Here is a 25671-nt window from a genome sequence, read left to right as displayed (position 1 = left end):
TCCCCTCACCTGCTGGCGGGGCCCCGGCATTGATCATGGGAAACCCAGATTTCTTCTACAGAGAGGGCCCAGCTTACGCCATTGGGCAAGAGACAGATCCATGGTACCAGCCACCATGAGGCTTTAACCTCAGTATGAACAGAGAGCTTAGGCAACAGTTGTAGGCAATTGGAAGAGGGACCCCCTTGCAAAAAGGGCAAGAGAGGTCAATATAGAATGCTCAAGTGCCTTCCCAAGGGGCCCTCCACACAGTGGAAGGGATAAAAGCCTTTCATGTTCTTATTAAATTGCTGCCAAACAATTAGTTTTTAAGCTTGTTTGGAATAAATGTATAATATGCTGTTGTAAAATATTAAAAATTATTAATGAGCTTTTGTTATTTTAAATTATATCTTAAAATTCTACTGTTGTATTTTAAGAAATATTAAATAAGATAACTTGTTCTGCCCTTTCTTAGAGGCAAAAACTTAAAATATGTATTTATTAATATTTATTTGATAAAGCTTTCTATGTGATTTCAAGTATATTAAATTGGCTTTATTAAAAAATCCTTTAAGAAGAGAGAATAAACTTTTGAAAACATTTCAGGGCCCATGAAATGTCCTAAAGTCATTCCTTGGTTATAGTTTTGAAATCTAACTTGAAAGACTATTAAATATATATGTGTATATATAATTTAAAGATTATATACCTTTTATAATTATTAAAAGATATCAATTAAATTAAAACTGATCTTTGTATTTAAAATTTTCGGTTGGGATAATAGAATTTATCCTCTTTTTTCAATTAGACAAATGTTGAAATTTTATTATAATTATATTATTTCTCCCAATTTATTTAACCAGAACTTTAAACTCTTAGCTGGCAAGTTAAATATTTAGCATTTCTCAATCAGTAACATTTTTAAGAATTGAAGTATGGTACCTATTTGCTTTGTTTAACAATGGACAAGTTATTTTGATTTTCTGAATTGTATAAATCATCCCATTCGATTGAATGCCTTATTGATTGAATGACCATCCCATTGATTGTGATCTTATTCGTTATCGAAGCACATTCTTCTGTACCTGGGAAACAGGACAGCACAATTACCCTAAATTGTTTTAGTGGCCACAGGTGGTGCGTTCCAGTTGACTCAGTGGTCCTAAGACCAGGACAGTGCAATTACTCTAAATTGCCTTGATGGCTCTAGATAATGTGTTTCTATCAACTCAGTGATCCAGAGACCCAGAACTGTAATTTAGATAACATGCCTAAGTTTAACCCAGGTTACCCAAAGGCTCTAGATAATGTATTTCTGTCAATTCAGTGACCCCGAGACCCGAAACTGTAATTAACATGCTTAATTCTGCTTCTGTAATCTGCTTTTTTGCGAGCCAGGTGCCTCATTCCAAACCCTGGGATGTAATCAATACCTTTGTGATTTTTGCCTATATAAGTCTGGTTTTGCCACCATCTTATTGCTATGAGATTTGGGAATGTCCCCTCATAGTCCCGGATTGCAATAAATGTGACTCTTTAATTGGACTTCTTGAGGCGTCCTTCTGTGATTCGCGGGGTACATTACAACAGAATAAACTTTAAAAATACATGACATAATCAATAGATTTAATTCTGTCCTTTAGATTTTTCGTGAGGGAAATTTAGATTAATATTTTAGTATTTTGTTATTTCAGAATATCTAATTTAATTTAGCTAACTCCTAAGCCTTGGGCTGCCATTGACTGAAAACAGGTAACCATTAAAATGCAAATTAGTTACATTCTTTCTACTAAGGATGGGAAACTGAGAAGCAAGCCTCTTTTTAAAAGTTGTCACTGGCAGGAAATTTTTGGCCTACCTGCTCTGTTGGGGGAAGGGAGGCTAGCCCTTCCTCTATTAGAAATTGCTTTGGGAAGCCAGCCTTAATTAAAGGGTGTAGCTGTCTTTTACCTGGGCTACTTAGATTTTTATAACTAATATATTTCAATAATTCTTGAGATTTAAATCCAATTTATTATTTTAAGGCATATTCTTTAGCAAATTCTTGTAACAGAGACAATTTTACTGAATTTCCTTTTGGGCCTTGAAGTTAACCTTTTAACACCCTTTATTAGCATTTAAAAACTGTTCTTTATTATGGAAATGCCAATCCTGCTGCTAGAATCTAGCCAGCATCTTTTTTCCTTTGGGTTAAATTTTCCATTTTTCTTAGGAAATAATCAGTCTTGGGTTTTATTTTGTACATTTGTAAAGAGATTTCAGCTTAGAACTCTATCTAAATGTCCAAAATCGGACAATGTGCACCTTAGTTCCAAGCTAGTTTTCTCTTTACACATGCACAGAAATCCCAGACGTATTTTTAAATTTCAGATCCTGTGGCATTTGCTATAGCTGTATTGGAAATGCAAGGAAATCATCATTTCTTCTCTATGTGGGAGGTTTTAAATCTAATGATATTTTGTTTATTTTAATAAGCAATGGCAGCACCCAGGGCAGATAGAATGTCTCATCTCTATGGATCCAAGGTCCAGCCCGGTACTTCCGGGGGTTGTTTGGAATAGCTCTTGTATCTATTTTGTTTTCTGTGGCAGGCTGGATGCTGTGCAGCCTGCTGGCCTTGAGAAGGCACAGGGACAGGAGGGTAATGTTAGGTCGGAGAGAGCCCAGGATCAGATACATGCAGACATGGGATGAGACAATGGACTTCCTCTGGAATTTCTCACAGGTCAACGCGCCAGACACAGATACCTCTTCTTCTCCCTGAATCCACAGTGACCCCCACACAGATACTGACCCATTTCTGAATGTCCCGCCCACCCCCTGCAGCTGAGACTCCCTCAGTTGAATGTGTGATGATCCCTGCTGCGGACACTTCCTCAGTTCAGGCCCCCGCCCTCACCAAACACCTGAATAAAGAGATGTCCCTCCCTCCCTGGAGGCGTGAAATTCACTGGCCCCACCTTTTGGGCCAGTGGGTCTCGCCCGAGAACGCAAATAAACTTCTCCTTTTTCTTTCTGATTCACTCGGTTCTCTTTGTTTTCCTCACCGCCGCTTTTCTGGGTCACCTAACAGGTAAATAGACAATGCCCCTATTATTTGTCGGAGCTGGGCTGGCCCCTTTTGGTAGTTTCCCGACTGGTGTCGAGGCAAAGAATTTCCCTGGACATCTATCTTAGATCTACACTCATTTGCCCAATGTTTTCCTTTTTTACATTTAGGCCACAGTCCAGGTTGTTTGGGACCTCTGCCATTTCCTTTATTCACCCCTTTATTAGAAGGACACTGTTTTGCCATGTGTCCTGTTCCTCCACAAGTGTAACACTTGTATGTTGGACTTTTCCCTGTGCTAAATTGTTGCTGAAGAATTCCTTCGATGGTGGTTCCCTTTAATGAGGCTGCAATGGCGACTCCTTGTATATATGAGGGACCAATATCTGCGCAAATGCGGATATAATCTGAGAGAGTCCCCTGTCTTTGATAGGGCCGCAGTGCAGCTTGGCAGGCAGTGTTGGCATTTTCATATGCCAGCTGTTTAACTATTAACATGCCAGCCTCTCCATCCACCACTACTCGGCCAACAGCCTGTAATAGCCGAGAGACAAAATCCTGATACTTTTCATCTGGCCCTTGAATAATTTTTGAGAGCTCCTCTGTTTTCTGACCAGAGGTGGGTAACTTTTTCCAGGCTCTAATCCCAGCTCCATTAATCTGCCCATAAGCTTCCTGGGGGTATTGAATTTGATTATGGGTATCAGCATAGACTCCTTCACCTACCAGCATTTCATAAGAAATATTAATCTGGGCAGCTCGATTACGAGAAGCTTGTTCCTTAGCCTTTTCATCATATTCTGATTTCCACAAGAGATAATCCCCTCCTGATAAACAAGCCTTGGCAATAGCTCTCCAATCATTAGGTGGGAGAGCCTCTGAGGCCATAGTTTCCAAGATGGTTATAGTATAAGGGGAAGTGGGCCCATACTGAGCACAGGCTGTTTTTAATTCTTTTAAGGTTTTAAAAGGAAGCGGATCATAAGCACGCTCACACTGTCCCGTGTGAGGGTTCACCTGTTCCATAACAGGGAAGGCGTGAATGCCCAATTCCTCACCACACTTTCGTGCTTCCTGCAAAGCCATCTGGAGAGAGGAAAGTGGAACTGGTGCTGCACAAGGCAGCGGAGAGCGGCGGGAACGGCCCCCGCGGCTTCTCTTTTTCTTGCCAAGAAGTTTTAATTTTTCTAAAAGCATTCCAACACATCCTCTATATCACTGCCCTCTTCAGTTCCAGCAGGAAAACATTTTTCCTCCTCTTTTCCCTGAACAATACCTGTATTATCATTATTGAAGTATGGTACCTATTTGCTTTGTTTAACAATGGACAGGTTATTTTGATTTTCTGAATTGTATAAATCATCCCATTCGATTGAATGCCTTATTGATTGAATGACTATCCCATTGATTGTGATCTTACTGGTTATCGAAGCACATTCTTCTGTACCTGGGAACCAGGACAGCACAATTATCCCAAGACCCGAGGGCTCTAGATAATGTGTTTCTGTCAACTCAGTGGTCCAAAGACCCAAAACTATAAATATTCTTTGTAGATAACCAGCTCAATCTCGCTTCTGTAACTGCTTTGTGCAAACCAGGGTCCTCATTCCAAACCCTGGGATGTAATCAATACCTTTGTGATTTTTGCCTATATAAGTCTGGTTTTGCCACCATTTTATTACTATGAGATTTGGGAATGTCCCCTCATAGTCCCGGATTGCAATAAATGTGACTCTTTAATTGGACTTCTTGAGGCGTCCTTCTGTGATTCGCGGGGTACATTACAACAATAAATTTTACAAATATGAGGGAACTGTTCATGAACTTTTCTAGTTGTTAACTTTTTATTTACTTTCAGAGAAAGTTATCTGTATGCTATGTATTTCTAATTATTATCTGGCTCAATTGCCTAATTTATTATTATTTTTGGTAATTATTCCTCATGTACTAAAGAAAAAAATATATATTTCAATTTGGGGATGTGGACATGCACACATATTATATATATGTGTGTATTTATATATATTATTGCCTCTGTCTATTAGATCAATCTTGCTAATTGAACTTCTTTACTTTTTTCTGATTTCTTGTATGCTTTATTTTTCAATATTTAGGCGAGATATGTGATGATTTACTATGATGGTGTGATACCATTGTAATAAACCTAGTTAGGAATGACTGGAAAGGACCAAAACGAATACCAATATTATAGGCATGCCTCTTGTGCAGCTTTGCCAGGAAGCTGCAGTTTAACACTCCCCAGGAAGCCACTGGCCTATTCTTCAGAGATCGCTGGGGAAGGGACTGGACAAGGTGGAGAATAGATGCATGCCCAGTAAAGTCTAGGAAAAATAGGGAAGACACCTTTCTGTCAGTCACACCTGGGAACAGGTCATTGGCCAAAGTAGGCATGCCTACTCCAGGAGTGGGAAGATTTGAGATATTTAATTCCATGAATGAAGGAGCTTTGTCTCTTGTGTTCGGGGGACTCTTGGCTCCCCTGCATTCACCCACATGACTCACAGCTCTGTGGACCCCACACATAATGGACTAATGGACTGCAACTAGCCTGATGCTGTACGGACTCAATTCCACATGGAAAGGAAACCCTGGACACTGGTTGTGTTTCTAGCTCTACTGACTCCCCAGCTGCACATCTTCCAGGACCGGATTAAGGGACATGGGACTTTTGAAACTCAGGGATGTAATTCCATGAAAACAAAACTTTCTATCACATCTTGTCCTCCCATGGGAGCCCCCAGAAATGCTTATTCTAGTGGTACCCCAAGGACCCCACTCTCACTAGCAAAGGGGAAAGGCAATCCACACATTTCTCTGATAACTTGTGGAGTGGCAATTTGTTTCTAGAATGTTTCCTATATATTGAAGGTATTTTATTAGTCAAATACAATTTGAGAATGATTTTATTTTGCCTTTAATTTCCATCAAACTACTCAGCTTTAGTGAAATAAGGCAGTCAGAGAAATATAAGTACCATATGATTTCACTCATATGTGGAATTTAATGAACAAACTGAACTAACAAGCAAAATAGAGACAGACTCATAGAGAGCAGTCAGACAGCTCTGGTGGTGGTGGTGGGGGCAGTGTTGGGGGATTGGAGGGATTGAGCAAAAAAGAAAAAAAAGAGAAAGAACTCATGAGCACGGACAACAGTGTGGCGATTACTGGTAGTGGTGGGTGGAGGTGGGAGAGGGGTTAGGTGGGATAAATGGTGATGAAAAAAATAAATTAAAATAAAGAAAAAAATTTAAAAATATAAGAATATTTATATTGTAAACATGTTTTAATTAAGTTGGTGCCTTTATATATGCATTTTAACTAAATGGGAAGTTAACAAAATGCTTGACTAATGATTTCCTTGGTAATAAATTATAAATTTTGCAAATATGAGGGAACTGTTCATGAACTTTACTAGTTGTCAACTTTTTATTTACTTTCAGAGAAAGTTATCTATATACTAGAGGTAGAAGAATTCAGGTAGCTCTTCATCCTTCCCCAATACTTATGTCTTATTGACATTAATCAATCTAATCTGTGCAAAGTGATATTACAGAGAGATTTTAGTTTTCATACTAATAATGTCAAGTAGTAAATTTACATAAATTTATTGGTGATTTTTATGGTGATGTGCTTGTCTTTTAATTATTGAATTGTAGGAATTTTTATATATTCAGGATAAAAGTATTTTGTCAAGAAACCTGAATTGTGGAAATTTTTCTTAATCCATATTTTTCCTTTTCATATCAAAAATTAAATTTTACATATTTAAAATTTTGATGAAGTAAAATTTATCATATTTTCTTTTATGGTTAATGCTTTCTAAGGGGAAATAACTGGGCTGAGACTGTTGATTTAAGTAAGTGTATAACTTTAATGATATTGTGAAATTAGTTTCTAAAGAAACTGAACATTTTGCATAGCCACCAGCATTGTGTGAAAGTTCAAGTCGCTCCAAATCCTTATCAACACTTGGTATCCTCAGTGCTTTTAATGTTAGTCATTCTAGTGGAGGTTTTATCTCACTGTGATTCAATTAACTTTTCACTGGTGATTAGTTATCTTAAAAATCTATCATCTGATTATTTTTCAGATAACAAAAACTCATCATCAGATAAGATAATGTTTCTGTTAAATTGTTTTTTGCCTATTTTTAGACTTTGAATTGTTGAGCTGTAAACTTTTTAAAAATGTGCTATGGATAATTGTCTTTTTAAAAAAGTGGTTTTTATTTAAAAAGAAGAGGCAATCATAAGGTTCATTTTTCTTCTGTAACTTCTAAACTAGTTTTGAAGGTTTTTGCAATGGAAAGTTCCATAAATCTTTTCTAGCTATGAAGGCTTCACAAAAATCATTAGAGGAGACTAACTTGAAAGACAATATCTATTTCAATATACAAACTGGTAGGATTGTTAATGATGTGAGTGTCATTTAAAAAAAATAGTCACATGAATTATAATGGCTTTTGATGTTAAGCATAACTAAGTTAGCTGTGTTTGGGTGAGAATGAAATGCTTAAAGTTAGAAGTCACCAGGAAACTGTCAATAAATCAGTGTCAGGGTCATATTAAATTTTGTTCAGGACATTATCAGTGGTGGATTAATGACATTGTTTTGGATATATAATTATTCTTAACTGTATTCCAAAATTGATTTGAGGAAACTAACAATAAAAAAATACCGTAACATAACATTAATAAAGATCAGTATAATAGGATAGGCTAGGTAGTACAATAGGTAAAATATAGATACCCAAGTTTTGGGTTCAATCCCTAATTGGGGGCGTGCAGGAAGCAGCCAATGGATGATTCTCATCATTGATGTCTCTCTCTCTCTCTCTCTCTCTCTCTCTCTCTGAAATTAATAAGAACATATTTAAAAAATAAATAGAAGCAAAGTAAAAATAAATATAGAGGAGTTCCACAATGAGATATCACCTCACACCTGTCAGAATGGCTATTATCAACAAATGACAAGTGCTGGCGAGGTAGTGGAGAAAAGGGAACTCTAGTACGCTGCTGCTGAGAATGCAGACTGGTGCAGCCACTATGGAAAAAGAGTATGAAATTTCCTCAGGAAATTTAAAATGGAACTGCTATTTGACCCAGTGACTCCACTTCTAGCAATATATCCTAAGAATCCCGAAACACCAAACAGGAAGAATATATGCACCCCTATGTTCACAGCAGAGCAATTTACAATAGCTAAGATCTGGAACAGCCCAAGTGCCCATCAGTAGATGAATGGATGAAAAAGCTGTGGTACATTTACATCATGCAGCAGTAAAAATGAAAGATCTCTTATCCTTTGAAATGGCATGAAGAGACCTGGAGAGAATTATGCTAAGCGAAATAAGTCAGTCAGAGAAAGACAAGTATCACATGATCTCACTCATTAGCCATCTCAGATGGTGGATAAAGAAAAATTGAATTTATTTAAGAAAAAGGGGATAGGGGATGGGATATCCAAAGGGAAGAGCTGCACAGCACCAAACCAAGGAAACATTGGGTGGATGATGGCAACACCCAGGAGCTGGAGTTTCATCCTTATATGAAGTCACTGGCGGGAAGCTCTTGTTTTAAGTGGGTCTGGGGGCTGAGCTGGTGAGCTTGGAATGTGAATGGAATGCAGGTGTGCAATCAGGTGTCTTTAGGACAGTTTCAGTTCCTTGTATGCTCTGATTACTGGTGTTCAGCAAGTTTTTCCTGGTCTTTTGTTCTCCTGTGGTAGGAAGCTTACAAATGGCCATTAAGGATTGCATTGCCCTATAGTCTTTACACTCTCTATTCTATTACATTAATCTATATGTCTGTCATTATGAAAATGCCACACTGTTTTGAGTATTGTAGCTTTGTAATAAGTTTTAAGATAGTGTTGAGTCCTTCCTCCAACTTTGTTCTTCTTTTTCAGTATTTTTTCCTTGAGATTTTTTTCCTTTATATAAACTTTAGGATGGATTTTTCAAATTTTGCAAAAAGTCTCTAGGATTTTTTTAATTTAATGGCTCCTTTATTTCATTTATAAATATGGTGCAAACAATATTTGATGATGAACATGATATTCTCCATTTGCCTCTTGTTTTCTGTTTTCTTTAAAACATATTTTTAACATTTTATTTTTCAATTACAGTTTATGTTCAGTGTTATCTCACACCTGTCAGAATGGCTATCATCAATAAATCCACAAGCAAGTGTTGGTAATGATGTGGAGAAAAGAGAACCCTTTTGTACAATTGGTGGAAATGCAGATTGGTGCAGCCACTATGGAAAACATTATGGAGGGCTCTCAAAAAATTAAAAATGGAACTGCCTTATGGCCCAGTAATTCCATTTCTGGGTATATATATCTGAAGAAATACAAAACACTAGTTCAAAAATCACTAGGATTTTTACAGTAAATGCATTAAGTCTGTAGATCACTTTGGGTAGTATTTTCATCTTCACATTATTAACTCTTCAAATCCATGAGCATGGCGTATGTTTCCATTTTTAAAATTTAAATTCTTTATTGTTTAAAGTATTACATAAGTCTCCTTTTCCCCCCATTGACCACTCCCTGGCCAACCCCACCCCCCAGCACATGCCCTCACAGCCCCCTCCTCCATCAGTTTCCATTGGTTATGCTCATATGCATACATACAAGTCCTTTGGTTGATCTCTTACCCCCTCAACCCCCACCTTCCCTCATAGGTTGGACAATCTGTTTGATGCTTCTATGACTCTGGTTCTATTTTTGTTCATCAGTTTATGTCATTCATTATATTCCACAAATGAGTGAGATTATGTGATATTTATCTTTCTCTGATTTATTTTACTTAGCATAATGCTCTCCAGGTCCATCCATGCTGTTGCAAATGGTAAAAGTTCCTTCTTTTTTACAAAAGCATAGTATTCCATTGTGTAGATGTACCACTGTTTTCTAATCCACTCATCTGCTGATGGGCACTTAGGCTGTTTCCAAATCTTAGCTATTGTAAATTGTGCTGCTATATACACAGGGGTGCATATCCTTTTGGAGAGGTGTTTCTGATTTCTTGGGATATATTCCTATAAGTGGGATTACTGGGTCAAATGGGAGTTCAATTGGTAATTTTTTGAAGAAACACCATACTGTTTTCTAGAGTGGCTGCACCAGCAGTGCACGAGTGTTCCTTTTTCTCCACATCCTCGCCAGCACTTATTGTTTGTAGATTTGTTGATGATAGCCATTCTGACAGGTGTGAGATAGTACCTCATTGTTGTTTTAATTTGCATCTCTCAGATGATTAGTGACTTTGAGCATGTTTTCATATGTCTCTCATGTCCTCTTTGAAAAGTGTCTATTTAGGTCCTTTGCCGATTTTTTATTGGATTGTGTATCTTCCTTTTGTTAAGTTGTATGAGTTCATTATAAATTTTGGAGATTAAACCCTTATCAGAGATAATATTGGCAAATATGTTCTCCCATGCTTTCGTTGTTTTGTTGATGGCTTCTTTCACTATGCAGAAGCTTTTTATTTTGATGTAGTCCCATTTATTTATTTTCTCTTTAGTTTCCATTGCCTGAGGAGCTGTGTCAGTAAAGACATTGCTACTACAAATGCCTGCTATTTTGCTGCCTATGGCTTCTTCTAGGATTTTTATGGTTTCCTGTCTTACATTTAAGTCCTTTAGCCATTTTGAGTTAATTTGTATAAGTTGGTGGTCTAGTTTCATTTTTTTGCATGTATCTGTCCAATTTTCCCTACAGCATTTATTAAAGAGACTGTCATGACTCCATTGTATGCTCTTGTCTCCTTTGTCAAATATTAATTGAGCATAATGGCTTGGGTTGATCTTTGAGTTCTCTGTTCTGTTCCATTGGTCTATATGTCTGTTCTTGTGCCAGAACCAGACAGTTTTGAGAACAGTTGCTTTGTAGTATTGCTTGATATCTGGTATTGTGAACCCTCCAACTTTGTTCTTCTTTCTCAGGATTGCTGTAGCTATTCGGGGTCTTTTTTTATTCCAGATGAATTTTTGGAGAGTTTCTTCTAGGTCTTTGAAGTATGCCGTTGGTATTTTAATGGGGATTGCATTGAATCTATAGATTGCTTTGGGTAGTATGGACATTTTAATGATGTTGATTCTACCAATCCATGAACACAGTATATTCTTCCATTTGTTTATGTCTTCCTCTGTCTATTTTTTTAGTGTCCTGTAATTTTCTGAGTACAGGTCCTTTACCTCCTTGGTTAAATTTATTCCTAGGTGTCTTAATTTTTTGTTGCAATAGTAAATGGGATTTTTTTTTTTTAGTTTCTCTTTCTGTGAGTTCATTATTGGTGTATAAAAAGGCCATAGATTTCTGGGTGTTAATTTTGTGTCCTGCTACATTGCCAAATTCATTTATTAGTTCTAGTAGTTTTTTGATGGAGGCTTCAGAGTTTTCTATGTACAATATCATGTCATCTACAAAAAATGACAATTTTACTTCTGTTCCAATTTGGATGCCTTTTATTTCTTCTTCTTGTCTAATTACTATGACTAGCATTTCCATTACTATGTTGAACAGGAGTGGTGAAAGTGGGCATACCTGTCTTTTTCCTGTCTTTGGTGAAATGGTTTTAGTTTTTGCCCATTGAGTATGATATTGGCTGTAGGTTTGTCACATAAGGTTTTTATTATGTGGAAGTATAATCCCTCTATTCCCACTTTGCTGAGAGTTTTTATCAAGAAAGGGTGTTAGATTTTGTCAAATTCCTTTTCTTCATCAATTTATATGATTGTGATTTTTATCTCTAAATTTGTTTATGTGATGTATCACATTATTGATCTGCAGATATTGTACCAGCCTTGCATCCCTGAAATAAATCCCACTTGTTCATGGTGTATGAACTTTCTAGTGTAATGCTGGATTTGATTTCCTAGAATTTTGTGGAGCATTTTAGCATCTATGTCCATTAGGAATATTGGCCTGTAATTTTCTTTGTAGTGTCTTTATCTGCTTTTGGGTTTAGGGTAATGATGGATTCATAGAAACAGCTTTGAAGTGTACCTTTCTCTTGAATTTTTTGGAATAGTCTGAGAAGGATAGGTTTTAGTTCTTTGAATGTTTGGTAAAACTCTCCTGTGAAGCTATCTGGCCCTGGACTTTTGTTTGCTGGAAGCTTTTTGATGACTGCTTCAATTTTCTCCTTAGTTATTGGCCTTTTGAGATTTTTTTATTCTTCTTGATTGAGTTTTGGAAGGTCATATTTTTCTAAAAATATGTCCATTTCCTTTAGGTTGTTTAGTTTATTGGAGTAGAGTTGTCCACAGTATTTTTTTTATAATCTTTTATATTTTTGTGGGGTTGTTTGTCATTTCATCACTTTCATTTCTAATTTTGTTTACTTGGGTCCTCTCTCTTTGATTCTTTGTGAGCCTGGCTAGTGATTCATCAATCTTGTTCATCCTTTCAAAGAACCAGCTCTTGGCTTCACTGATCTTTTGCATCTATTTATTTATTTTTTTTTGGTCTCTATGTCATTTATTTCTGTTCTAATCTTTATTATCTCCTTTCTTCTGCTCACTCTGGGCTTTTCTTGTTGCTCTCTTTCCAATTCTTTAAGTTGTAGAGTTAGGTAATTTATTACCAGTTTTTCTTTCTTTTTCTTTTTTTTGAAGTAGGCCTGTAATGCTATGAACTTCCCTCTCAGGACTTCTTTCACTGTGTCCCATTGGTTTTGGATTGTTGTGTTTTTATTGTCATTCATTTCCAGGATGTAACCCAATCATTGTTTAAAAGCATGCTATTCAACCTCCAAGTATTTGAATTTTTTTATTGTTTTTATTGTAGCTGATTTCTAATATTATGCCATTGTGGTCTGAGAAGATGCTTGATATGATTTTAATCTTCTTGTATTTGGATAGACTTTGCCTGTGACACAATATGTGATCTATCTTTGAAAATGTTCCATGTGCACTTGAGAAGAATGTATAGCTTTGGGGTGAAATGTTCTGAAGATGACTAGTAAGTCCATCTCATCTACCAAGTCATTTATGATTGCTGTTTCTTTGCTGATTTTTGTCTAGAGGATTTATCCAGTGATGTCAGTGGGGTATTAAAGTCCCCTACTATGATTGTATTGCTATCGATCTCTCCCTTGATATCTTCCTGAAGTATTTTTATGTGTTTGGGTGCTCCTGCATTGGGTGCATATATGTTTACAAGAGTTATATCTTCTTGATGTATTGATTCCTTTAGTATTATGAAGTGGCCTTCCTTATCTCTTGTTATGGCCTTCACTTTGAGGTCTATTTTGTCAAATATAAGCATTGCTACCTCAGCTCTTTTTTTTCATTTCCACTTGCCTGAAAGATATTTTCCCATCCCTTCACTTTCAGTCTGTGTGAGTCTCTTGTTATGAGGTGGGTCTCTTGTAGACAGCATATTTATGGGTCATGTTTTCTTACCCATTCAGCCACTCGATGTTTTTTGATTGGAGCCTTTAGGCCATTTCCATTTAATGTTATTATTGATAGGTACTTGTTGGTAGCCATTTTTCTTCTTTGTGCCTATGTTCCTCCCCCCCTCCCCCCCTTTTTACTTCTTCTTACAGTATTCCCTTTAGCATTTCTTGCATTGATGGCTTGGTTGTGATAAAGTCCCTTAGCCTTGTTTTTGGTCTATGAAACCCCTGATTTCCCCTTCAGTTTTGAATGATAGCCTTGCTGGATAGAGTATTCTAAGATTCAGTCCCTTGCTTTGCATCACTTTGTAAATTCTTTCCATTCTATTCAGGCCTGATGTGTTTATTTTGAAAAATCATTTGATAATCTAAGAGGAGCCCTTGTTCCTCTTCTTGTTATTTTGGCACCCCTATTATATGCATGTGGCTTCATTTCATGTTGTCCCAAAGCTCTCTCAAGCTCTCCTCCTTTCTTTTGATTTTTTTCCTCCAATTGCAGTTCAGATTGGGTGTGTTTTGCTTTCCTGTCTTCTAATTGCTAATTTGGCCCTCCGCTTCTCCTACACTACTGTTGAAAGCTTCCATATTGTTTTTTTTAGTGTAGTTACATCACTCTTTATTTCCTCCTGATTCTTACATAAGTTGTTGATTTTCTTGTCCATCCAGTTTATGAACTGTATGACCCTTATTCTGAATTCTTTTTCTGACATATTGCATGCCTTTATTTAATTTACTTCCTTTTCTGGCTATTCTTTTTTTTTTTGTCTCCCCATTTTTGTTCTCACCAAAGGATCTAGGTGCCGAGTTGTATGGTGCCTGTGGCTGCAGCGGTGGGCTTGGTGGTAAGTTGCGCAGTTGTGGGGGGCGGCTGCTCCTCCAGTGGTTGCAGGTGGTGGCTGCTCATGTGGTGGCGGGCAGTGGCTGCTTTTCAGGCAGTCATGTGCAGCAGCTGCTCCTTTCCTGGCTGATGGTGGGGCTGCTGTATAAGGCTCAGTTGTTTTCCCAGGGCTAAAGTGTCTGGCTGGTGGGGGTAGAGCACCATCAGGAACTCACAGGAGCCCTCAGCTCAGGAGGCTGGAGTTCCAGTGACTGTGGGTCAGTAGCTGAGGCAGAGTTCTCTGGCCAGAGTGGCTGTAGGATCCCAGGTGGTGTCTAAGAGCACCTGGGAGGAAGTGAGGCCAGGCTCTCAGTCACAGCAGCTCTCTCCTTCAAGATGGCACCTCTGCATCAGAGCCAGTGCTCTGGGAGAGATTACAGCAATAGCAGAGTCTGCCTGGCTATTCAAGCCTGGTCCGCCAGCCCCCGAAGGTCCTGCAAGATCTACCTGTCCCTCACTCAGACACACACACACCCCCCCACACATCCACACACTCCCCTTTCACTCCTCACTCACTCACACTCTCTTCCTCACTGCCATCCTCTCTGCTGCCATCTTGGAATCTGTTTCCATTTTTTTATGTCTTCTTTTGTATTTCAGGAATATTTTAGTTTCCATTTTACAAGTCTTTCATTTCCTTAGTTATGTTAACTTTAAAGTATTTTATCCTTTTTCATTATAATTGGAATTGTTTCTTAATTTTCTTTCCATGTTCATTTTTCATTTACAGAAATGCATGTTGACTTTATATCTTTTCTAATTGAATTTATTGAGGTTGTTTTGGTCGATAAAATTATATAGATTTTAAGTGTACAATTCTATAATACATCATCTGCACATTGCATTATGTGCTCATCATCCACATGGTCTCCTTTGGTCACCATTTATCCCCCATTTACACTCTTTCACTCACCCTCATCCCCCTTGATATTTTTTCATAATCCCTTCAACTATTTCATCTTTATATTTTGCATCTTGATAATTTTTTATTAGCTCTAAGAGTTTTTGTGTGAAATATAGGGCTTTCTACATAACAATTCATGCCATCCGTAATCAGATATAATTTTTCCTCTTCTTTTCCAATTTGGATGTCTAAGACTTCAGTACTATGTTGAATGAAATTGTCAAAAGTGGACATTCTTGATTTGTTCCTGATATTAGAGGGAAAGAGTTCAGTCTTTCTCATCGTAAAGTATAATTTCATCATTAAGCATGTCTGTTTTTCATATATGGCTTTTGTTACAAGATATTTTCCTTTTATTCATAATTTATTGAGTGTTTTTATTGTGAAATATATTAAATTTTGTCATATGTTTGTTCTGCATCAATTGAGATTATCATACTTTTCTCCCCTTTATGCTTTTAATGTTGTTTATTACATCGATCCACTTTCATATGTAGAACCATCCCCAGCCCTGGTAGGAGTGCATGTGGGAGGCGACGAATTGATGTCTCTCTCTCACACTGATGTTTCTCTCTCTTTCTGTCTCTCCCCCTCCCTTTCACTCTCTCTAAAAACCAATGGAAAAATATCCTCGGGTGAATTTTTTAGATGCCTTATTATTATTTTTGATTTCGAATTAAATAGTTATTTACCTATTGTGGATTGAAGAAGAAATAGTTGAAGAAGAAAAACATGGTAGTTTTTGAAGGTACACTTAATGATAAAGTGTGTTTGACAGGCAGGATTGTAAAATTAGAATGAACATTTTAAAGCTATTAAAAAATCCCTTGTTTTAGATATTTGTTTGATTTGCTCTAAAATATGATAGTACCTTGTCTTTTGAGTTGAATATGATTCAGCGTAGGGAGTAGGACAGGAAATGGAGTACATTAATTTGTATGTGTTTTAAAATTTGGTCTTTAAAATAATCTGCAATATAAAACTGATATTCTAGGATTTTTAAATGAAATACCCCAAACATAAAATGATTAACCCATGGTTATACTTCTTACTGGTACCAATTCACCCCTAGAATCCAACTCTGCTTATTCAAAATTTTATATTTTTTATATTACTTCACTCATATTTATATTAGATAAGAGAAAAAATATTTCTTGATAACTAGGGTTTTCCTGCTCTAATTCTGAGAATTTATATAATTGATGAGGAAATTTTTCTGATTAACTTGTTTTTTGGAGAAGCATAAAATCTTAAATATATAAGAGGACAAAAATCCCTTTAAGGTATCCTTTTCACCTAAAGTGGCAATATGACTTCTGGAGTTTATACTAGTAGTCAAAAGAAATTTGCAACTTTAATGCAGCAAACCCTGGAGACCAATCAGAAACTCCCATAGCACTTATCTAATTGCCTTTCTCCTTAGAGAATATTTATACAAATATTTTAAATTAAAAATGAAGTCATCTGCTTGGTAGAATGTTTGGAGCCAGTTCTATGCTAATGTTTTCCAAATAGTGTGATTCCCACTGGATGGCTACAGTAATACTCCATTTTCAGAGTTAAGTGTGCCAGTTAGAGAGATATATCCTAAGAGAGATAGAATCATGCCTTTGATGAGGTTAATGAGAAGATGCGACCCCATTGGTCTCAAGATACAATTGGAGTGTAGAGTAGCTAATTTCTTATACTTCCTAAGACTAATTGATCTGGTTTTGCCATAATTAGCTATAGGTTACATCAGGGCAACCAGGCAATTCCCACTGGCGGAATGAAACTTTTGTATCCTGCTATGAATTACCTTAAATAAAGCCCATGTAAAATAACTTGTGACTTTAATCAGTTTCATTGGGCCTTATTAAAAAGTGGATTCAGTCAAAGAACAAAATTAGAAAGAACCTTAAGAGATCCCTGAGTAGGAGATTATAGGACAACTCAAGCTTGAAATAGTTTTAAATGGTACATCACATTAAATGGCAAAAAAGATAGATTGAGAGACGTGTTTCCTTACGTTTTTATTCTTTCATAAAGAGATACACACACACACACACATATACACTCACAAGAATCTCTAGGGTGAATGTCAACATTATTATAGTAGTTTCCAAACTCCACAAATTAAAAGTAATTTTAATATATATGCAAACATAATTTTCTGATTCCATCAATGATGAGTTATATCTGCCTTTGACCACATCTTAAAAATAAAAATAAACTATTTGAAAGAGTAACTAATAGCTTCCATTTCAAACTCATTTTATATTCCTTAATCTCTGGAAGTTAGTTTATATTTTATTTACATTTTTTATTTCCTTTAGTAGAAATAGTGATTTTATATTATTAATCAGGTTTAATAAGATAATGGCAAAAAAATAAAGAGCTCTTTTTCTAAAACTGTTTTCCTCATGCAGACAGATTTGAACCACAGTTTCTCTTATTTCTAGTACACACATGTAAAATGACATTTTACCCCACATCTTGAATATATATATATATGGTTTGAATGGCAAAATAAAATTAAACAATGTATTTTGAGATGATCCAAAATTTTTAATTGAAATTTTTGAAAGAAGATATTTACATTAGTCAATCAGATAAATATGTTACACTCTTTACTTCACCCAATTAATATACTTATCATTTGTATTCTTTTTTTTAAGGTCTCTCTCTCCATTTATACATACACACACACACACACACACACACACACACATATAACCTCAGGACCATTGCTTGTTTGTTTAGATTGAGTAGTTGTTTTAAACTATATTAGAAACTATATTAAACTACACTATGATGCACTATTCTCAGCCAGTCCTTTAACAACAGCAGCCACACAAAATACCAATGACTTAACTTCACCATTAATGCTGCTAGGACTGATATCAATTAAATATAAAAATCACATCACAAGCAAACTGCAATATCAGGTATAAACAGGATTTGAGTAATGGCTGCTAAAAAAAATCCTTGTCCAAGTCTTCCCAAAGACATCTATTATACTCAATAATCTTAAAAGAGTTTTCCTCACATTACCCACCAAAAGTTAGGCATAGTTCTGGGAAGATAATTATGGAAACACATTTTCTGAGCATGATGAGTAAAATTGGTAAATGTGAAAGAAGGGAGTGAAATGGTGAGAATAAGGAATCTGTCTGTAATCTACCTAAAACAATGCAATAGGGTCTTTATACTTATACCTTCAGGAAAAGAAAACAAGGCTCTATCTTTATTGTTGAAAGCATTACAGATGCCTTCCATTATTTCCCATCAACCCCCTCTACCCCGCACCTGCCCCTCCCAGGCTTTCACCATACTATTGTCTGTGTCCATGTTAGCTCTCAATAAAAAATATCACTTTGTACACCTTCTAATTGAGGCTAACTCCAGACACAAAATAATTAAGGTATAATTCAAATGTTTCTTTTACATTTTCCAGAATCTCATATCATGTAGATGTGGGAGATTTCTTATTTTAAGAGAAGTAGTGTTTTAAATTTTAAAGCTTTTTCCTAAAGTAGATAGCTATTTGTGTTAATAACTTTCAGTTAAATAAGATAATTTTATTTTAGATTATAAGTTATCAGATGATATGACATTATTCATAAAGGAATGCTTAGTTTTAGTTGTTTATTTTATATTATTCATGCATATAAGTAATCCCCTGGAAGTTTGAAAATTATGTTCTACCTAAAGATAGAGGGTGGGAATAGGAAGGAGGAAGACAATGGAGTTTTAATTATTAGACACCTTTTAGTGTTTTATACTTTCACAAGCAAAATAGGTTGTGTATTTTTATGTCATAGAGGTGCCTTAACTAATTTAATGTAAGAAATAATTCAAAGTAAATTCTATCTATATGTATCCTCAGTCAATAACCAATTAGGATACATTTGAATAGTTTCATCAGTTGAGAATTTCACATTTTTGAAGGCAGTCCATTTTGTTTTCAAAAATCTCTGCTAGATGTTTTCTTCAGACTGAGCAGGAAAGTGCTTTCCTGTGACTTCCTCCCATATTTTTAATTCTACCCTTTTTATCTTTGAGAATAAGTCATTTAAATATGTAATGATAATAACTTCAGTATTCTTGCATAATATTCATCCTTCCTGATGACAAACCTTAAGGGTCACGGCCAAACATAGCAATCCTATCCAACTGTATGCACTTGCTCTATTTTTTTAACTGGTGTATTTCAAATGCAGGTACACTTAGAATTTAAAAAATAGTAATTCATTTGTTTATTTAAAAATATTTTTAATGCCTTTTAGGTCATCTTTGAAGGATGGAGATACAGTTTGTGGACCTCTGGGATTGAATAATGTGAAAATTATTGATGGCCATGACTTCAGTGTAGAGTAGCCAGCAGCCACCTCTCCTCTCAGGCAGCTTTTAAATTACTATGGAAAGATATGCCAAGGAGTTACATATGCTATAGAGAACGATAGAATTAGATGACAAAAAAATCAGTCAGGTGTAACACGTTCTTCATTTGGTATGCACATAGAGCACAGTGAAAGAATAAAGGGGGGAATGATTCTATTTCTTTGGGTAAATTTTAAATAACTTTAATAAATGTAATAACTTTGCCCTAACCGGTTTGGCTCAGTGGATAGAGCGTCGGCCTGCGGACTCAAGGGTCCCAGTTTCGATTCTGGTAAAGGGCATGTACCTTGGTTGCGGGCACATCCCCAGTACGGGGTGTGCAGGAGACAGCTGATCAATGTTTCTCTCTCATCGATGTTTCTAACTCTCTATCTCTCTCCCTTCCTCCCTGTAAAAAATCAATAAAATTAAAAAAAATAAATGTAATAACTTTAATGAAATTACATAAGTCACATTATCTTGAGAGCTAAAAAGTATCAGATATTCTTTTCCTTTTACTTTTTTATTGAATTTATTAGGAGGTCATTAGTTAATAAAATTATGTAGGCTTCAGATGTGCAATTCCATAATGCATCATCTGTATATTGTATTGTGTGTTCACCACCCAAGTCAAGTCTCCTTCCATCAACATTTATTTACCCTATACTCTCTTTTACATCCCTCCCACCCCCATTCTCCTCTGTTGTGGGATGCATGAAAAAGGTGAAGGGATTAAGCAAACAACAAAACAAAACAATACAAAGAAAAAACCTCATGGACTCAGATACGTTTTTAAAGTGTCTGACCCAGTGATCCCACTTCTAGGAATATATCCCAAGAAATCAGAAACACCAATTAGAAAGGACATATGCACCCCTATGTTCATAGCAGCACAGTTTACAATAGCTAAGATTTGGAAACAGCCTAAGTGTCCATCAGCAGATGAGTGGATAAAAAACAGTGGTACAAATACACAATGGAATACTATGCTGCTGTATAAAGGAAGGAACTCCTACCATTTGCAACAGCATGGACCTGGAGAGTATTATGCTAAGTGAAATGAGTCAGTCAGAGAAAGATAAATATCACATGATCTCACTCATTTGTGAAATATAATGAACACTTGGAGTGCGGGAAACGAGTTAAGTCGGCTCGCGTGAATTGCGCGTACTCCGCGGGAGCCGTCTTAACTCGGTTCATATAGATTTGCGGTGGAGTGCGGGAAACGTGTAAACTCGGGCCGATTATAACTGCGTATTACCAAATATTTGTTTGTTTGCCGTTCACAAAGATACCCACCTGCGTATGCGAACCGTTTCATACCCATTGGGGTAATAGGTATCATAAAAATCCCTTGTAAGTAGAGAACACTTTATGGCGCTGGTCGAGTACAATACCGTTAGGGTACCAATGTATTGTTTTCTCATTTTATAACCGATATCCCTGGATATCTCACCATGCAAAGAGAATAGTTATTGAGAAATACTTCTTGTGTCCGGACGTCTTTAGTTTTGAGTTTTGTGAATATTATTACGTGTTTAAACTAACTCTGATTTTGCGCGGGAAACCTAAATAATTGCCCGCGCCATCTTATATTTTGGCGGGAAATTCACCCGACACCGTAGTGTGAACAACATAAACTGATGAACAAAAACAGATCCAGAGACAGAGAAGCATCGATCAGATGCTCAAACCTCAGAGGGAAGGTAGGGGAAGGTGAGAGTAAGGGGGAGAGATCAACCAAAGGACTTGTATGCATGCATATAAGCATAACTAATGGACACAGACACCAGGGGTGTGAGGGCATGAGTGGGGGTGGGGGATGGGGGGCAATAGGGGGATTAGGACACATATGTAATTCCTTAATCAATAAAGAAAAAAAATAAAATTGTGAACAATATTTACATGAAAACTGAATAATATAATTTGTAATTAAACTGTTATCAAGATAAGAATATAAAAATGATATGAATAGTTTTTTAAATTAAATGTGTTGTCTTAAAAAAAAATCCATGTAAGACATTCACACCAATCACTATAATTTTTTCCCACCAGATGGCACTGCGAGGAAGAATTTCAAATAGGCAGTCTAGTAATTCTAACCCTACAGAGTAAAATAAAGAGACTCTGGATAAATTTCTTTAACTGGTAGGATGTGAATATAGTATATGTTATTTCCTTTATTATAAGGCTTTTAATCAGCTATTAGTAACTTGAATTGATTATATTGTTTATATTGAAAACATGCATAATTTGGTGAAAACTTACAAGCATGTAAAATTCTATTCTGGGTTATTATCCTTGTTGCCAGATTAATCAATGTTGCTAGATCGATCAATAATTGTTAACAAATATTTGGCATCTACTTTCCCCTAGTGACAATTGTATGTAGAAACTGAGGAAGCATTATTTTTTGTTTTAATTAAGCATTATTTTTTTAATTCAAAAATTAAAACATAATTATAGTACATTCATATCTTTTTTGAAAGGAGTCTGGAGACTAACCCTATACTTTGGGTCCTGTATTTGAGAAACTTCTCTTGAGTCAGGTGACCTGGTTACAAAGGTTATTTGTAGCCCCTTCCTTTTGAGGACAATAGAAAAACCTCATAAAAATTAAAATCCTTGGGAATTCTGTCAAACAAATGGATGACTCTGAATTATTTATTTTATAATATATTAATAATATTTGTTGAAGTAATTTGCATTATTCTTGAATTACTCTTAAAGGGTACATGTGTCCTAGATTTATCTTATTAATATGGGATTGTTAAACTCTATATAAGGATGTGTCAGACTAGAAGAAGAATGTGTGGCAATAACTAATCTTTTCCAGAAGAGTAAAAAGATACAGTTAAAAAAAATAGCTGTGTCTAAATCTCTAGAACTTCAGTTAAAATGGTTTTGAATTATTGAGGATTTCTCACTTACTGGTAAGGAATACCTCATCTCAGAATGATGTAAGAAAATGATAGAAGAGGGGGAAGGCATTATTGTCTCATGCAATAGAAAATTGCAGTGTATTACTGGATTCACAGGCCTATATGTCATCACGACTCAAGATGTATGCAGCTCTAAGTGGTGTTTTCCTCCCATTGACGTTATAGTTAAGTCACTCATTCCTTGTGATATAGCCCTCAGGAGTTCTAGAATCACATGTTCCCAAGTTCAACTCTAATGGAAAAGATATCACCTTTTTCGTTTATTTTTTTAAAATTTATTTTTATTTTTTGATCTTTATTGTTGAAAGTATTACATAGGTCCTCCTTTTTAACCCATTAACCTCTTCCAGCCTCCCCCCCACCCCAGGCCCTCACCACCCCATTGTCTGTGTCCACGGGTTATGCATAAATGCATACAAGTTCATTGGTTGATTGCTCTCCTCCCACCCACCTTTGCCAATATCACCTTTTTCTTGTTTGCTTAAGTAAAAACTCAGGAGTTAGCTTTATTGGGCTTTATTGAGTCATGTATACACCTTTAAGCCAGTCTCTTCTGTGAGGCCTTGGTCACATGCCCACCCATGTTCTAACACATAATTTGAGGTTTATGAAGTTGTGCTTTTCCAATGAGGAACAAAGCAAAGGGATAATAGTTGTGAAGGAAATAAAAATTCAAAAATACCTCTTACACATTAAGATTAATAGAATATAGAAGCAAAAACATAGTAGAATGTATTTAGAATAGATCTGTCTCCTCCAACACATGGTTGGCAGAGTGTTAAGAAGTGTACAGTTTGAGTATTTTATACATTTTTAATTTTCCATCAAATTTCTGAAACTAAAATAAAAATTGATTAATTGGTTTTGGGATTGGAGTATGGTTAGGTAGAATAATACCAAGTGACTGAATTAATATTCCATGCATGTGTTGTATCTTTACCCCTCCTATTTTTTTTTTCCCTCTGGGCCTCAGTTTTCTCATTTCTATAATGTAGATAATAATGTTCTCATTGCAGGCCTGTTGTGAGATATAAAGGAGATAAACTTTGCAAAGCACAGGACAATACCCAGCATATAGGTGCCAAATAAATATTTGATTTAATTATTAGTGTCCACTTTCCTGTAAGGACAGATAGCTTGAGGTGAAGAGTTAGCCTATATATACTCCCAAGGGTTAATTATGTAACTATATCAAAGGAGATCTGAAAAGTACAAGATCTGTGGGGTAATAATAACAAGCAGTTTGGAGAAGAAATATATACTTGAATATCTCAAATGAGGTAAAAAACCTAAAATAATTGTCACTTATTCTTATACTTATTTTTTAATATTTTTGCAATTAATTGAATATCTATCCTTATCAGTCTCTGATTTAAGTTTTGGGATACAGTAATAAATAGACATGTTCTTACCTTCAGGAGCCTACAATTTATTGCAAATACATATAATAATAAAACAATTAAATACACAATCCAAGCACTGTAAATATGAAAAGGAAACTAGAGCCCAAAGAAAATTATACAATGTCACAAAACATGTAATGGGAGGAAGAAATGTAATTATAGAGACAAAAGAAAGCCTTTATAAATAAGCAATTATTGAGTTGAGATTTAAAGGGAAAATGTGGATTAATTAGATGAAAGAGGATAGTTGTTGGAGAGAGAGATTTTAAAGAGAGGAAATAGCATGTAAGATCAACATTATTACATGATTTTAAACATGCTTTAATATCTTTCAAAATATAGAATGATAATTGTAATATCAGCTTTTATCATTTTGAAGGACTGACTACTGGAAATTTCTGGTTCTTAGCATCGGTTTGGACTGTGGAAGTGATATCAAGTGTTAAATGGGGGAGCTGAGTGCTGGGTAAGTTTTAGAGAAGTGGGCACGTGCTGGAAAGCCTCTCGTTGCTGTTCATGATTATTTATTGTTTAAACTCAGATCTGTATACATTCTTTTCCTTCCATAAATGTTCAAATAGGGCATTTTTGAGGTTGATTTTTGGAACCTGTCCTCATTCTTTTAAACCAAAAGATTGATTTGCCTCTCATGATATGTGTGGAAAATATTGTTTAAGCTTTTAATTTGGGAAATAACTTTGGAAGCTCAAGGAATAAAACGACACATAAGTTTGGTAAAGAGATTTCTTTCAGCTTTTTTCCTGGGAATTCAGCATCATCCTGGACTCATGCAGAACTGGAGGTTGACAGCATCCAGAAATACTACTTCTGGTGCAAGCACAGATCTCTTAACAGTTTGGTAACACATCACAACACCAAAGCTTCCCTAAGTGGTTTTACAGAGCAGTGAATATTTTAAATGGGAGCAAATCAATGCAAAAGATCAGAAAACCTGTGATGACTGGCAGTTGTTGGACTAGTGTGTGTGTGTGTGTGTGTGTGTGTGTGTGTGTGTGTGTGCCTGCACACACATGCTTGCATATAAAGTATTTGTTATGTGTGCCAAAGACAACTAAGAGGTAATGTTGGGAGGGGTGAGGCTCTGCTTGTACACAGGTAGTGCCTATGGACCTTCAGTTATTCTACTCTTGTGAAGTCTCTCATCTAAGACTATCACAGTATCTCATGTATAAACATAAACACTCACTTCTCCTAAAATTCATATTGTTCAGTCACAGGAAATGAATTCATTTGTTCAGCTTCCATTTGCAGTGATGGTTAGTTTCTGAGTTTAAAATCCCCAGGTATGCCCTTTTCAGTTGTAATTCTATTGATTAACATTCCAGATTCTGATCATTGCTATTCTGAAAAATATAGGACATCAGTGATGATTTAAGAAGAATGGTAATTTGAACAAAGCAATGTACTATGTATTCAATACAGAGGAAGACAGGAAAATGGGGGGAAAATAACCACAATTTAAAGATCTTATATAATTGTCATATTTTTATCATTGGCCTAGAAATATATACACCTAATATACATATTAGATAAACAATCAGGGTCCCTCCCTGGACTTTCAAGTTAAATAGAGTTGTGTTGTCATGTAACAGTGAATATCACTCATCAATATTTACTAACATTGATTATTGCAGATGCAAGATTATTAAGGTGTATAGAGACCAGAGTAATTAAAAGCATGTACTCTACTTAAGAATTTA

This window comes from Myotis yumanensis, unplaced genomic scaffold (genome assembly GCF_028538775.1).
Source record: "Myotis yumanensis isolate MYYU_CA2020_CCGP unplaced genomic scaffold, mMyoYum1.0.hap1 SCAF_3, whole genome shotgun sequence".
NCBI lineage: Eukaryota > Metazoa > Chordata > Mammalia > Chiroptera > Vespertilionidae > Myotis > Myotis yumanensis.
Note: the sequence above shows the minus strand (reverse complement) of the source record.